The 16,478-nt window shown below is 42.5% G+C and overlaps 1 protein-coding gene across 1 annotated transcript in view; it reads left to right on the forward strand.

The window, feature by feature from the left end:
* The window catches only part of UBE2R2 (ubiquitin conjugating enzyme E2 R2), a 109,721-nt gene that overhangs the window by 40,744 nt on the left and 52,499 nt on the right, over nt 1-16,478 (forward strand). The gene's annotated exons all lie outside the window — the stretch shown is intronic.

A 16,478-nucleotide genomic window follows, 5' to 3' on the forward strand; every position in this document is an offset into this window, starting at 1 on the left:
ACTATTAACTTCACTTTGAAAATATCACAAAATATGTGAGTTCAGTCAGCCCAGCATGCAGTCAAACAAGGGATTTGGGGTTATAACTTTGTTCAGCAGAAGACTCTGAAAAGTTAGAGCATGAAAAATAAAACATTCAGATATTTTATGTGGGTATCATGTTGCAGATACCACATGACCGAAACTTATCTTAATCAGCTGATGACTTAACAGAAAATTTTGAAATGGGAGTGTCCTCACTTGACATTGGATAGCCATCTGTCTTGGATGGTTTAGACACAACAAATCCTGCATGTTGGCAGGAGGTTAGACTAGATGACCCAGGGGGTTAGACTAGTCCATTTAAACTCTGTGGTTCAATGATTCTATGAAATTATCCACACTTCCTCAATAGTTTGTTGGGTATGAAGTAGCTGCTATTTGAGGGAAAGGCTTATGCCTTGCTTTATAGTCATAATTAAGTGGTGGTGGGTGAAGCCTTAGTTATTAGAACTGAATTGCAGGCATTTCTGTCATAAACACTAACTGAACAAGCAGCTGTATCTGGTTTCCTGGGATACCAATGCAGAAACAGTGAACAGATATTAGATGTTGTGCCCCTTCCAGTATCTGTCCATTGTAGAATATGGTAAATGAACTTACCAACCATATTTTGTCAAAGTGCTGTCTAATCAACTGAATTGCTCCCCAGGTTTATCATAAACCTCTAGTATTTGGACAGCAGTAAATACCTAGTGGTGTGGGAGGTCCCCAGTCCCGTGGATTCAGCGGCATGCCTGCAGGAGGTCCACCGAAGCCGCAGGACCAGCCAATCTGCCACAGGCAACCTGCCTGCCACCCTCACGGCAACCAGCAGAGCACCCCCTGTGGCTTGCCGCCTTAGGCACGCGCTTGGCGTGCTGGTGCCTGGAGCCGCCCCTGATGACAGCAGCTACTCAATAACAGTCTAGTGTCCCACCAGTATTGCTTTCCATTGTGAATGTCCGCTCTGAATCAAAAACCTGGCATAGGGAATAAAACTCTCTTCAGGCTTGTGCTACTAGTTGTGTTAAGTGGAACCTGTGTGCTGTTCCTGTGTACTTGTACTGAATTTCTTCTAGTGAATTTTATCTTGAGCACTTCAGTATAGCCTCTGAAGTGTAGGGATGTCCTCTTACTTAGAACCTTTGCTCCCTATTTGGTATACGAACTTAAATGTTGGGCAGGAAGCTATGGGAATTCTGAAGCATCTCTCATTGTTTGCAATGCATGGTAATTATTACATAGTGTGAAGTAACAGTAAATGAAATTTGGATAATGGTTTTTCCACCCCCCCCAAAGCATAATATACTAATTTGAGCCTTCAAGGAAAGGGGTATGTATGGATGAATTCCAAACTATATATTATTGGAAGAATGAAATAACTGTGTTTTGACCAAAAACCTCAGTTACCTTAAAATCCAGTTGTCTAAATTTAATAGGCAGTTGGACTTGAACAAGTACACTTAATTCTAACTCCAAATCGCTTTCACTTCAGTAACTGAGCCTGGCCACAATGTAGAGAAGTTATGAAATCTGTATCTGTAAGAACACAAGTGCAATTCTGTCTGGTGAAGAAAGGGCTTTAGGATGTGGCCGTACTAACAGCATTTAAACTTAAGCTAAATGAAAATTTAACTTCTGGAGAGCTGACACCATAACTACTCTCTCTACCAGGGGTGGGCAAACTTTTTTTTTTTTGTTTTTTTTGCCTGAAGGTTGCATCAGGTTTTGGAAAATTGTATGGAGGGCTGGTTAGGAGAGGGTGTTGTGGCCTGGCTCCCACCTCCTATTTGCCCTCGGGACTCCTGTCTGCCCATCCATCCTCCCCCCAGTTCCCTGACAGCCCCTCTGGGACTCCTACCCCATCCACATACCCCCACTCCCTGTCCCTGACAGCCCCCTGGGACGTTGCTACCCCATCCAACCCTTCCTCTCATTCCTGAGGGGCTCCCCCGGGACTTCTGACCCTTCCAACCACCCCTTCTCCCTGTCCCTTGACTTCCCCTAGAATGCCCTTGACTGCCCCTACCACACCATCCAACCCCCCCTCCTTCCTGACTGTCCCGTGGGACCCGTGCCCCAATTCAATCCCATTCTCCCCCACCACCCACACCCCTGACTGCCACCACCACCACCTTAAATTCCCCTGCCCTCTCTACCCCCTTACCATGCTGCCTGAAGCACCAATGGCTGGTGGCGCTACAGCCGCGCTGCCTGAATGAAGCCGGGGCACACCACTGCCACCACGTAGCACAGAGCACTGGGTCAGGCCAGGCTTTGCAGGCTGCACTGCCCCAGGGGCTCACAGCTTCACTGCCCAGAGCATCGTGCTGCCGGCGGAGTGAGTGAATTGAGGCTGCAGGGGAGGAGGGACAGCAGGGCAGGAGCTCAGGAGCCAGGTAGGAAGGTCAGGTGGGCTGTAGTTTGCCCACCCCTGCTCTATAGGCTCAGCTACTTAATGATAGAGAGCGCTTGGGGGGGGGGGGAACAGTTCACGCCACAATTGTATATGAGCTTTTATTTTGCTTTGCAGTACCTTTTTAAGAAGTACAGATTCCTGCTGACCTTACTGATAGTGTCAAAGGCAATAATTGTTACCTTGTTGTTAACATCCTAGATGATATGGCCATAGCTAGGTAGTTTAATTTTTGTATTTTAATTATTGTGATGCATCTTGATCTTAAGGTATTTATTAAACTAAAATGTATAAACTGTCAGCTGATGCATGTATAAAATGTGCCAAAACTACTAAAATGGGAAATTGAATTTTATTTTTACACTTCAAGAGATTTTTCTAAGAATTGAGAAATCAAATCCAGCTATAAAACACAGCTTAAGACTTTAAAAAGAGCTCCATCTGTATTTTCTGATACGAGATGTTAATGGTGAGAAAATCTTCTGTTACAATAAGGGCATGTCTACATGAACACTTGGTGTACAGCAGGTGAGGGCAGGGTAGATTCATGCCCAACCTTGCTATGAGGTAAGGTTATGGCTACACTACAGTTGTGCTGCTGTGGTGACCTATTGTAGATATTTCCTACATGGATGGAAGGGGCATTTCAATCTACCTGTCCAAGAGGTGGTAGCTAGGTCAACAGAAAAATTCTTCCATCAACTTTGCCACCTCTATGCTGGGGGTCGTTTGACCTAACCATGGCACTCAGGCTACGAAATCTTTTAGTGCCCTGAGCAACATAGCTAGGTTGATCTAATTTTTAAGTGCCTTAGTGGTCATATAGAGCAGCCCTCTGTGTAAGTCTTCAAGTTCTTGGAGAAGCAAGCCCATGCTAGGGGGGGAAGAAGGCCTGAGGTGGCGTGTGATGGTTTTTGAATGGTTGTGTTTCTTGAGTTGTTTAAACTTCCACAGCTTAGTGTTTTTAAAATGGGATTTTTAAAAGTGCTTAGCATTGGCCTTGCTCTATCACATTGAAGTTGGTGGTAAAAGCTCCTACTTTTCAGGGGGAAGTGAGTTAAGTCAACAGTGAGCCACTTTGAAAATACAACCATAAGTTTCTAGCTTTTGTAGCAGGAATGTTCTGAATACAAACTGATACAATTGTCTGTCAAACTCACTGTAAGGGCCAAATGTACAGAAGGCTCTAAATATAGGAGCCGCTATCGTTTGTGCAGAGAGGAGATACTTCCCAGAAGAGGTCCTTGGTGATATGGCAGACTGGTCAGTAGATGAGTCATTACTCTTTTTTGTAAAATGCTGTACACATAGCTCAGTGTGGTATTTGGTGCTGCCCAATCTAAGCACAGCAGGTGTTGCAGCCAGTAGGAACCATCTGCAGTGAGTTGCGTCTGCATTCACTCAGGGCCAAGCTTGTTGTTTGGTGGGTGAGACCTTGGGAACAATTGCGCTTTGGATCTTAAAAATGCCTTACTCTTCTGAATAAGTTGATAACAGTGATGCCTAACAACTTAAATTGCTAGAACTACATATTTCCCTGATCATTTGAACAGAAATATCCTTCTACTCTGGGTTTAGAGGCACAGTTTGGGAAGATTGCCAGTATTTTCCTCCCTTCCCCCATCTTCAGTGTGGTCTCCGGAATCCATTCTGTGCTTCTTGGATGAAAATTGTCCAATTAAACATTTGCTCCAGCAATTATGAAAAGTGTTTGTGAACAGTGGGGGGAATGTTACTGATTATGTAGTGCTACGTGCTGACGTTTTCAAGAATGAAAACAAAATTGCTTTTCCCTGAGAAGGAACTTGGAATCAGTTATTTTGTAGTAGCATCTGTCCCCTTTTGGCAGGGTTGCAGTGCAGGTAGTTCACCAACTATTACTTGAAATTTTCTTAATTTGCCATTTGAGACAGACATAGTGTTCTTTAACACATTCTTCCATTAGCTGATTAAGTGTGTTCTGCAACTTGCTCTTTTCCCATCACTACTTATATGGCTGGAACTCTAAAAAGTTACAAATACAAGACTGAGGATTGTCTAAACTGAATACAGCTGAACAGAAGCCAATATCCATTTCTGTAGTCAAGAGTCATCACAAGAGTAGAAACACAGTATTTTTGCCAGGATGGCCTATGAGAACTTCTGACAACTAATGGCAATCAGCTAAACGATTTTGTCAGGGTACACAGTGTATCCTGCTATTTTCTCCTAGTAGTACCACCACTGCATGTAAAAATAGCAAAAGTAGCTTCTGAAATGCCACCTGCCCACTCTACTAAGAATATAAGAATGGCCATACTGGGTCAGACCAAAGGTCCATCCAGCCCAGTATTCTGCCTGCTGACAGTGGCCAATGCCAGGTGCCCCAGAGGGAGTGAACCCAACAGGTAATCCTGCCATCCATGTCCACCCTCTGACAGACAGGCAGGTTAGGGACACCATTCCTTACCCATCCTGGCTAATAGCCATTAATGGACTTAACCTGCATGAATTTATCTAGTTCTCTTTTTTTTTTTTAAACTCCTGTTATAGTCTTAGCCTTCACAACCTCCTCAGGCAAGGAGTTCCACAGGTTGACTGTGCGCTGTGTCAACTTCCTTTTATTTGCTTTAAACCTGCTGCCCATTAATTTCATTTGGTGGCCCTTAGTTCTTATGTTATGGGAAAAAGTAAATAACTTTTCCTTATTCATTTTCTCCATGCCACTAATGATATTATATACCTCTATCCTATCTCCTCTTAGTCTCCTCATTTCCAAGCTGAAAAGTTCTAGCCTATTTAATCTCTCCTCATATAGAACCCTGTTCCAAACCCCTAATCACTTTAGTTGCCCTTCTCTGAACCTTTTTTAATGCCAGTATATCTTTTTTGAGATTGGGGGGGACCACATTTGTACGCAGTATTCAAGATGTAGGCATACCATGGATTTATATAAGGGCAGTAAGAGATTCTCCGTCTTATTCAAAAAGGGATAGAGAATGATTGCTAACATCCTGTTTGCTTTTTTGACTGCCACTGAACACTGCTTGGACATCTTCAGAGAACTATCCACAATGACTCCAAGATCTCTTTCCTGATTAATTGTAGCTAAGTTAGCCTCCATCATATTGTATTTCTAGTTGGGGTTATTTTTTATCCGATATGAATGTCATTAAATTTACTTCAGTTAACTATCTTATTTGTCTTAAGATGTCAAACCTCTTCCAGGAACAGAATTTTAATAAGCTGAAAGGAATTTTTTTCCTTTTTGAAAACCTGGAAAAATGATCAAATGTGACCCCTAACTACTTCATAGCTAAACTTGCATTGGAAGTACATGTGGAGAGCTAGAACTCCCAACTTAATTTAAAAAAACCAACAAAACACAAAACTCGGGACTTTTATCACTAGTCAGAATGTGTCTGGAGGGGTCTCTAGTTTTAATATAATGTCCAGTTCTTTTAAACTGAACCTTCTTGAGTGGCAATTACCGTAAATGCGTTGTATTAGTATGTATATCTCCTCTGAGAGCTTGTAAGGTGGCCCGGTCCTAATTTGTATTACTTTCTGACAAGATTTAAAGATTTGTTTTCAGTGGGGCTATAGGCATTTTGGTCCCAGGATATGAGAGAGAGGATGGGTGAGGTAATATCTTTTATTGGACCAACTTCTGTTGGTGGAAGGAACATGCTTGCATGCTTCACAGAGCTCTTCCTCGGGACTTTGTCCCTTCCGCCAACAGAAGCTGGTCCAATAAAAGATATTGCCTCACCTGTCTTGTATATCTCAGGATTTAAAAGGAAACTTCAGCCTCTCCCTCAATTCTGTTAATGATTTTAGATCTTGAGAAGGATTTGTTAGTCTGTTTCTCAAGTTTTGTTGTTTTAGTGATCTACAATTTTTCAATCTTGCTGTCCTAGAGAAGCTGTTTCGTAGTCACTAAACTTTTTTTAAAATACTTTGACGTAATCTAGTTTTGGAGTTGGTAGGGAGAGAGAAGTGCTGAAATGTTTCTTAATCCTTCTTAATATTTGAAATTCATCTGCATTCTCCTGCATCTGCTGATGCCTACAGGCCCATATAGTCCAACAGTTCATTCTGCTTTTGTCATTTCTTTAAATAAGTCATAACATGGATGGGACTGGTTTGATACTAAGCAGGTGTGACAGGGTCTCCAAGGTGCAACCTGAACTGTTCCCTCTGTCCCACCAACCTGGGGTATCCCTCTCCCCTGTGATGCTGTTGGCAGACTACAAACCTTACATAGACATCCATAGTTAGGGGCAGACCCAACTGAGTTACATAAATGCTTTTCCAGCCACTCATGAACCAACAATATAGAGACTCCAGCCAATTCCTTCCAGTTCCCTAGCATTGCACCCCAGAACTAGACAGTCTTGCTCTGGTCAGAAGCCTGACTGGTGTAAGTTCTTTACCCAGTTCACCCCTCCCTTGGTGTGGAGAGGACACACACCAGCCTTTGTAAACTGAGCTGAAATTTCCCAAGCGCTTCAATCAAAACTGTGTTTTTAGATAAAATATAAAACAGATTTATTAACTACAGAAATTTAAGTGATTATAAATAGTAAGCATAGAGATCAAAGCTGGTTACCTAAGAAATAAAAGTAAATTTGCAGTCTCGTTTATAGAACTCAAACAGGATTTGAATCAAGCAGTGTCTCACTCTGCTAGGTAATACAAACAAGTCACAGATCTTCAGTACACAGGCTGGAACTCCAGCCTGTGGCCACCCTCGCCAGTTCAAAGTCTTGGCCTCCAGATGTTTGTTCCAAGTTTTGAGTTGTGGGGGGAGTGAGGACAAATCGTGATGTCACTTCCCCTCTTTATAGTTTTTTTCCAGCTTGCAAGAAGCCTGGGAAACAGGGAGAACTGGAAGTCCTGGCATAGTCAAGGAATTACGATGTGGGTGGGATAACTTGCATGACTGGAGTACTGTCATGGAAGGGTATAAACTGTTCAGGAAGGACAGGCAGGGCAGAAAAGGTGGGGGAGTTGCATTGTATGTAAGAGCAGTATGACTGCTCAGAGCTCTGTATGAAACAGCAGAAAAACCTGAGTGTCTCTGGATTCAGTTTAGAAGTGTGAGCAACAAGGGTGATGTCATGGTGGGAGTCTGCTATAGACCACTAGACCAGGGGGATGAGGTGGACGAGGCTTTTTTCCGGCAACTAACAAGTTACTAGATCACAGGCCCTGGTTCTCATGGGAGACTTGAATCATCCTGATATCTGCTGGGAGAGCAATACAGCGATGCACAGACTACCCAGGAAGCTTTTGGAAGGTGTAGGGGACAACTTCCTTGTGCAAGTGCTGGAGGAACCAACTAGGAGCAGAACTCTTCTTGACCTGCTGCTCACAAACAAGAATTAGTAGGGGAAGTAAAAGTGGATGGAAACCTGGGAGGCAGTGACCATGAGATGGTCGAGTTCAGGATCCTGACACAAGGAAGAAAGGAGAGCAGCAGACTACAGACCCTGGACTTCAGAAAAGTAGACTTTGACTCTCTCAGGGAACTGATGGGCAGGATCCCCTGGGAGAATAACATGAGGGGGAAAGGAGTCCAGGAGAGCTGGCTGTATTTTAAAGAATCCTTATTGAGGTTGCAGGAACAAACCATCCCAATGGGTAGAAAGAATAGCAGGCAACTAGCTTGGCTTAATAGTGAAATCCTTGCTGATCTTAAACACAAAAAAGAAGCTTACAAGAAGTGGAAGATGGGACAAATGACCAGGGAGAAGTATAAAAATATTGCTCAGGCATGTAGGAGTGAAATCAGGAAGGCCAAAAAACACTTGGAGTTGCAGTTAGCAAGAGATGTAACAAGAAGGGTTTCTTCAGGTACGTTAGCAACAAGAAGAAGGTCAAGGAAGGTGTGCGCCCCTTACTGAATGAGAGAGGCAACCTAGTAACTGAGTACATTAGCTTTTTCCACATCCTCTATCTTTTGTTGCCTCTGTCTTCACGAACAAGATCAGCTCCCAGACTACTGCACTGGGCAGCACAGTATGGGGAAGAGGTGACCAGTTCTCTGTGGAGAAAGGCGGTTCAGGACTATTTAAAAAGCTGGATAAGCACAAGTCCATGGGGCTGGATGCACTGCATGCGACCGTGCTAAAGGAGTTGGCAGATGTGATGTAGAGCCATTGGCCATTATTTTTGAAAACTCATGGCGATCGGGGCAGGTCCCGGATGGCTGGAAAAAGGCTAATGTAGTTCCCATCTTCAAAAAAGGGAAGGAGGGGGATCTAGGGAACTACAGGCTAGTCAGCCTCACCTCACTCCCTGGAAATATCATGGAGCAGGTCCTCAAGGAATCAATTCTGAAGCACTTAGAGGAGAGGAAAGTGATCAGGAACAGTCAGCATGGATTCACCAAGGGCAAGTCATGCCTGACTAACCTAATTGCCTTCTATGATGAGATAACTGGCTCTGTGGATGAGAGGAAAGCAGTGGACATGTTATTTCTTGACTTCAGCAAAGCTTTTGATACGGTATCCCACAGTATTCTTGCCAGCAAGTTTTTTATAGTAGTAAGGGCTGGATGTATGGAATATAAGGTGATAGGAAGCTGGCTATATCGTTGGGCTCCATGGGTAGTGATCAGTGGCTCCATAGTATAGTTGGCAGCCGGTATCAAGCAGAGTGCCCCAGGGGTCGGTCCTGGGGGCCAGTTTTGTTCAATATCTTCATTAATGATCTGGAGAAGGATGTGGTCTGCACCATCTGCAAGCTTTCAGATAACACTGAACTGGGAGGAGTGGTAGATATGCTGGAGGGTAGGGATAGGATACAGAGGGACCTAGACAAATTGGAGGATTGGGCCAAAATAAATCTGATGTTGAACAAAAAGTGCAAAGTCCTGTACTCAGGATGGAAGAATTCCATGCACTGCTACAGACTAGGGCCCAAATGGCTACGCAGCACTTTTGCAGAAAAGGACCTAAGGGTTACAGTGGATGGGAAGCTGGATATGAGTCAAGTGTGCCCTTGTTGCCAAGAAGGCTAACGGCGTTTTGGACTGTATAAGTAGGAGCATTGCCAGCAGATCGAGGGATGTCATCATTTCCCTCTATTTGACATTGGCGAGGCCTCATCTGGAGTACTGTGTCCAGTTTTGGGCCCCACACTACAAGAAGGATGTGGAAAAGCTGGAAAGAGTCCAGTGGAGGGCAAGAAAAATGATTAGGAGGCTGGAGCACATGACTTATGAGGAGAGGCTGAGAGAACTGGGATTGTTTAGTCTGCAGAAGAGAAGACAGAACAAGGAGCAGTGATCTCAAGTTGAAGTAGGGGAGCTTTAGGTTGGATATTCAGAGAAACTTTTTCACTAGGAGGGTGGTGAAGCACTGGAATGGGTTCCCTACAGAGGTGGTGGAATCTCCTTCCTTAGAGGTTTTTAAGGTCAGGCTTGACAAAACCCTGGCTGAGGCGATTTAGTTGAGAATTCGGTCCTGATTTGAGCTGGGTGCTGGACTAGATGACCTCTTGAGATCCCTTCCAACTCTGATATTCTATGATCTTTTGCTATGATGTGAGTCCAGCAGTCTCCATTGTATATGTGCTCTCTCTAAGAAGTCTTCTGAGATGGTGATTGAGAGAGTGGATTCCTTTCAGTGAGCCATCTGTGCATCTTACTACTGCATTGTACCTGGAATGCTGGTTGTGGGTGTTCCTCATCTCGCAACATATTTCAGTAACTCATAGCAAAACTTCATAACCTCACATACAGTGAAAAAACATAACATCCAACAGGATATTAGCATTCAACAGATCAAGACTTTTAAAATGATACATCACAGGGCATATTTTGTACAGAACATATCATAATTCTATGACAGTGGTGAATATGGGAGTTCCAGGATGCTGCTTTGAGTTACAGAATGCCACAGCAAGTGTTCAGAAATTTTTGGAATTCTTGTTTTTAGTAAAGGTTGGTTAATTGGTTGCTAGTTCTTATGAACTGTCTTATCTTCACTCCAGAACACTGCTGTATGTTTAAAAAAACAAAAAGTGAGTGGGTGGGGGATGGGACCTTTACCATTTGTTTGGGCTGTTTCCGGTAACACTCAAACCTAGCTTTTCATCTTCCTATTTCACTTCTGCCTGTCTCACTGAATGTGGAAGCGCCTAGTTATGATTCCTGGATCTGAGCTATTTTGTTCTTGTAGCGGAAAAGTTCATGTTCAGTCCAGTGGTGAACTCTTAGAACAAATAAATGCTTAATGGTTATTTAGTGTGAACAAGCCTGTGTGGCTTCTACATAACTAGGACACGGATGAAACATGTAACAACGTAACTGCTTTCTAAAATTTTAGTTATTTTTACAGAGCATTTGAGTTAGGCTAGCCTTCTCTATATCAAACACTTTACTGCCGGTGGGCATTGCCAAAGCCAAAGTCCCAAGCTGTGATTCGACATGACGGGGGTAGGAGGGCAGATGAAAATCCCTCTCTACCACCTCTGCACTTACCTGACTTAGGATCTATTCCTGCTGCTGGTCAGGAAGGAAGTGGTTTTTTTCCAAGACAGTACCTGGCATGTGGTAGACCACTTAGCCGACTTTTTGTCTCTTAACCATGTAAGCTTTCTTCAGTGCAGGAGCTTAAACTGTGTCAAATTTCGCTTTGGTATTTTAAGGTACAATATTAGCTTGTGAAAATATAGGACCTTAACTTTAGCATGCAGTCTTTGAAGTGTAAAAAGTGAGCCTAACAACTGTTCTATGCCCTGTATGAAACCTTAGATTGGAGTGGTAAAAATTGTAGATTCTATATTTATCATGTTGAAAGGTTGACTCCTGCCTCTGATCAGCTTCCCTTGCCCATTTGTTAAACAAGCACCTTCATGCTTTCTCCTGTGCGGCCCCTCACACTTGGGAGAAACTTCCCGTAAATGTCTACAAAGTCACTTCACTGTTCTCCTTAAAACTCTCCTCTTGCTAGATCTCGAAAAACAAACAAACCAACCACTTGAAAATGATTAGGGTCCTGGTGTGCTGAGACCACAGTCAGTGATGCTGACCAATATTGTTTCACAGTTTTTCCTTGTACTTCCCAATCTATGTATCCTCCTGTGTAAGCTCTTTGGTGCAGGGACTATATTTGTTCTGTTTGTACAGAGCCTAGCACAGTGGGGTGTTGGTCAATGACTAAGGCTCTTAGTTGCAATAGAACACATTATTTGTAACTCCTCATTCCAGTCAATGTTGTATTTAATACTTGTCCTGGTATCTAAGGAGGACATATAGGGAGAGAATGAATGGTTCATAGCATAGTACAGTAAAGGGGTACAAAACTTAAGTGCTACATTTAAACTTGAGCCTAGGTTGGTACTAATAATAAACACTTAATCTGCAGCTTTCAAAGCATTCCAGTAGTTACTAATGGTTTCAATCAATTTTTCAGTGGATAGATGTAAAGATAATTAACAACTTTGTTTTACAGCAGAGGCTGAGAATTGGCATATATACTCATCTATTTTATTACCCCTAGAGGGTCCTCCAGGTCATACTGCATTCATTTTAGCAATATGAGAAAGCTTCTACTGGCTGTACTGTGGACAGAACTTCAGTTTCCAAAGCTATCTGTTCAGCACCTTTTCACAAGCACTAAATTATTCTCAAAATATCTGTAACCCTTCCCCCTCTTACTGTTATGGATAAGGCTATAATATAGGCCAAGATTGTGAAAGTCATGGGATCTGTGACTTCCAGCAAGTTCCGTGACTTCAGCCTGTAGTGGTTGGGAGCTGCAGGGTCCCCTGCCTCCCGCAGGTGCAAGGGACCTCCCCCCACCCCCCAGAGCTCCTGGTGGCCCTGGGCAGCAGGGTAATCCCCTCCCCCTGGAGCTCCCAGCTGCCATGGGCAGGTCTCCTAGTCCCTGTGCTGCTGCCCTGCTTCAGGCAATGTGAGGACCCGCATATCCCCCATTTTGTCTAAGATATTTTTACTAAAAGTCACGGATAAATTCACAGAGACTGTGACCTTTCTTTTTTGCCTGTGACCTATCCTTGACTTTGTCACGAATATTTTTAGTAAATCTTAGCCTTAATTATGGATAATTGAGGCATTGAATACCATTGTGACCTAGTCACTAATATTGTTGTAGTACTTAAAGCAATTTAAATAGAGACCTACATCAGTGGATAGAAACACATTATTTCTAATTTACCATGAACTATGAAAAGTTGGAGACAATTCTCCTTCTGAAACAGGTAAAAGATCAGATTAATTTAGGCAAAGTTGCCAGTCATGAACTACTCCTAGGCTTCAAATAATTCCTCCATATTTTGGGTCTAGAATAGGATACCATTGGTTAGGCTGGTACTTGTAGCAAATGCTCAATCTGTTTTGGCAAGAACCAAGCATATCTTTGGTGCTACTGGAATATCATAATATGCCTCAGTCCTATTGTGCTAGGTATTATACAAACACAAGATACCTTCTTGGAGGTGAGGCTGACTGGTATGTAATTTCCCAGATTCTCCTTCTTCCTTTTTTTTAAAAGATGGGCACTATATTTGTCTTTTCCCAATTGTCCAGGACCTTCCCCGGTTGCCATGAGTTTTCAAAAATAATGGCCAATTGCTCTGCAATCACATCAGCCAATTCCCTCAGCACCCTCAGATGCATTAGATCTGGACCCAGGGACTTGTGCAGGTCCAGCTTTTCTAAACAGTCCTTAACCTGTTCTTTCACCACCTGAGGGCTGCTCACCTCCTCCCCATACTGTGTTGCCCAGGACAGCAGTCTGGGAGCTGACCTTGTCTGTAAAGACTGAGGCAAGAAAAGCACTAAGTACTTCAGCTTTTTTCACATCATCTGTCACTAGGTTGCCTCCCCCATTCAGTAAGGGTCCCATGCTTTCCCTGACCTTTCTTGTTGCTAACATACTTGTACAAACCCTTCTTGTTACCCCTTCACACCCCTGTAACCTCTTTTTGGGCTAGAGAAATGCTGTCTTGCTCTGATTAATTATCCAGAAAGTTCTTGGAAAGATTTTCTTGGATTGTCACTTCGACCATGTCATCCCTCTCTGCTTCCTTTCACTGGCTTCCCCTTCTCTGCTGTATCAAACATAAATGATCTGTTCCACATCCATAATTTAGCATAATGTTGATATGCCTTATGTTATTGAGCCAATGACTGCCTCCACTCCACCAACAATGCTAGCCTCCATTGTCCACTTGTCAGATTTTCCAGAGTTCCTTCATGCTTTCTCATACTCAGACTCTAGGACTGGAAGGGACCTTGAGAGGTCATAGAGTCCGGTCCCCTGCACTCATGGCAGGACCAAATACTGTCTAGACCATCCCTAATAGACATTTATCTCCCTTCCTGTCCTTTATTCCTGGAATGAGGTCCTTTTTAAACATCCACAAAGCCACATTTTTTCCTTCAGATCACTTCTTAACTCACTTCTGCTGTGATGCGTACAGTGTTCTTGACAGTGGTTAGGTAGCTGGTATGTTGTAACTGCTGCTCATTGCAAAGATCCTCACTATTGCCATGTGCTTTCCCCATCTGTGTTTACCTGTTCTCTTTTGGTACTTGCGTTTGTAAGCTGTTGGTTGGAGACTTTTAGGTATTTGTACAGTGAGATCCTGATCTGGATTGGGGCCCCCTGGTGCTACAGTAGTACAAATAATAAAGGCTAGCGCAGGTGGCTCTCTTCTTCTGTACTGCAACAACAAAAATAACTAATGGCATCTTTCTGCAGGAGTAGAAGTTCAGACACTAAGCACAGTTTGTCTGTTCTAATATACTGGTTAGACTTGAGAAGCAATTCATTGGAAATCATAGTAATAAGTCAGATGTCCTCTCTGCTTCTTCTATCTGTCTTGCAGAGCCAGAAGACCACCTTGGTGTATATTGATAATACTTAGCACTTAGACTGTCTTCTGTTTGTAGATTCTATCAAAGCTTCTGTAATAGAGCCCATCACTATAGTGTGTGAATGCCTTCAGAGTTAGTCCATTTTTGGCCATAGAACTAACTTTTTCCTCCCTACTACACTGAAACAATTGGAGTCATTTCAATATCTCCCTGCTACCAACTGAAAGGTTCTGGTAATTTTGAGTAGCTTCTTTTTTAACGTAACTCTCTCTAACGTAAGAGTCAGCTTTTTTTCCCCATTCATCAGATCCTTTATGGTGCAGCTTGCTGTGAATTAAGTCATCACCTACTTACGAATAAAGCTGTCATTTAATCTGGTTAGCGCTCTCCAGAACATCCTCTAAACTTGGAGTGGGAAGAGCGAGATAGGGAGAGAATATGAACCTCTTACAAGTCAGAAATGGAATCTGACAAATGGGACCATTGTTCAGGGACCATTGTTCCATAGTATAAGGCCTGTTAGTCCCCCTGAAGTTTATCTCCTTTGAGGAGGCTTTTGCATTAGTTTAGTCATAAGTTTAAAAACTAACAGTGATCTAGCAGAAACAGCCCATGCTTATGGAGATGCCAGGCATTCAGTTTTAAAAGCATATCTTCAAGCTACCATGCGTATTTAAATACAGATTTTCACCAGTAGATAACTGGCATGTCACTTGTTACTGTCATGAACCATCTGAGCAGCATTGTGTGTAGGTATAACTAACCTAACTTGCTGAGAGAAGAATGTCGCCTTACAATGTTTTGTAAACTAACTGTACACTAGGACTAAGAAACCAATATAAAGTTTTCAGATTAGAATAAAAATCCTCAAAACTCAAGTTTCCATAAGAGGTGGTGTAACTGTTTAGTCATTCCTGTAATATATTCCACTGTAGACCAGATCTGCTTATTATTGCCAGTGTTAACTGCTTCCCCCTAGTTTCCTCACCCATGTCCACAGCTTTAAACAGAACAGTTCAGCTATTTATTAATGCAGTAACTTGAGCATGAGCAGAATGGCAGCATTAGTTCTTGGTTTCTTTTTTTTTTTTGGGCAGGGGGTTGTATGGCAGTGAAATGGAGGGTTCAAATAGTTCTAATTTTTAGGTATCTAGCTAATCTGGTATGTCATGTTAGTTTTCAGAAACCGTATTTGGTTGGTTTGTTTAAATTATAACCAGTGCCTCTAGTTTCAGAATTTTCTCCCTCAAAAGAATTGTTGCCTGAAGTGATGGTGAGAAATACCAAGTTGTATAACACTGCAGCAGTAGTGGTTTGGTTTACACTTACAATTCTATAAATAATTCTCTTCCCTTGCCGCTTTCAGCAGGGGGGAAGGCTGCTTATGAAAGAGGCGACTGCATCAAGACCTGCCTTGTGTTTTTAGCTGAACATGTGATTGTCTCTCTTGGGAAAGCTTAGCTGATACAGATTCTGAATTGCATATGAAGAGATGGAATCAAGGTGGTTATTCAGTGAATGACTCATGAATGTTCAGAGGTTAGGCTGATATTTATTTAAAGCACTATCTAAAAATATTTAGTTAAACATGAGTGGCATGAAAAAGATGCTTCCAAAGCAAACCATTTCCTATCTACTGTGAATGAAAGGTTGAATGACTGCATCTACTAATTTCACTTCATTTTGTATATGTAAAGCCACAAAGCAAAGGAGGAAGTTGAATTGCTCATCAAAATCTGTCAACTTAGTAGAACCTGACAAACTGTCTGAGGAATGCAGATAATAGTAGGGTGAGGAGAAATGGGAGAGCTGATATTTAAAATAGATCTTGGTGTGTATTCCATTGTGGCTTCTCTCTTCGAGTGATTGGCTGTGTAAAAAAATAATCACTTATGTTTGTCAGACTCTGAATAAAGTAAACATATATATGATCAAAATAGAGCTGTTCTAAAAACAAGTCTGGAGAACTACATGCATCACACTTTTTTCACATTCAGAAGCTGAGTCATTTTATCCAGATCATTGAAGTTCGAAACACAATTCCATAAATCAAACAAGATTCATCTGGAATGTGTAGAGAATTCAATTGCAGACTGATGCAGCTCTTAGTAAATGACACCACTCTCTGGACTTCTGAATTAGGTAAATAGTGGTGATGCTAACGTGGGGTCCTCTTCCACAATATTGCTATCAAGGCCCAGCACAGAT

The sequence above is a fragment of the Gopherus evgoodei genome, chromosome 6 (genome assembly GCF_007399415.2).
Source record: "Gopherus evgoodei ecotype Sinaloan lineage chromosome 6, rGopEvg1_v1.p, whole genome shotgun sequence".
In the NCBI taxonomy this organism is placed as follows: domain Eukaryota; kingdom Metazoa; phylum Chordata; order Testudines; family Testudinidae; genus Gopherus; species Gopherus evgoodei.